Source organism: Solanum pennellii, chromosome 6, assembly GCF_001406875.1.
Source record: "Solanum pennellii chromosome 6, SPENNV200".
In the NCBI taxonomy this organism is placed as follows: Eukaryota; Viridiplantae; Streptophyta; class Magnoliopsida; order Solanales; family Solanaceae; genus Solanum; species Solanum pennellii.
This window is the reverse complement of record NC_028642.1, coordinates 42,891,305-42,891,857: the sequence shown is the minus strand read 5'-3', so window position 1 is coordinate 42,891,857 and position 553 is coordinate 42,891,305.

The following is a 553-nucleotide window of genomic DNA, read 5'->3' as shown; positions in this document are numbered from 1 at the left end:
TTCTTTAGATTGAGTATATTAGCATATTTCAAGATTCATTATCTTTATTCCTCTTGTGTCGGTACGTGACACTCCGCTCCACTACTACTATCCTGGTGTCGGAACGTGACACTCCGATCCATATACTATCCTGGTGCCGGAACGTGACACCCGATCCATATACTATCCTGGTGTCGGAACGTGACACTCCGATCCATATACTATCCTTGTGCCGGAACGTGACACTCCGATTTATATACTATCCTGGTGCCGGAACGTGACACCCGATCCATATACTATCCTGGTGTCGGAACGTGACACTCCGATCCATATATATTCTATCCTGGTGCCGGAACGTGACACCCGATCCACTATTTCTATCCTGGTGTCGGAACGTGACACCCGATCCCCTAATCTCATTACTTTAGTTCATCAAGCCTTCTTTTATACCAAGACATCATCAATAACAAAGTAATATTAGGGTTCAAGATTCAATAGCCTCATCATGCTAGTTTCATCACAATTATATATATAAAATCACATCATGCATGCACACAATTAAGCATATAGAAGA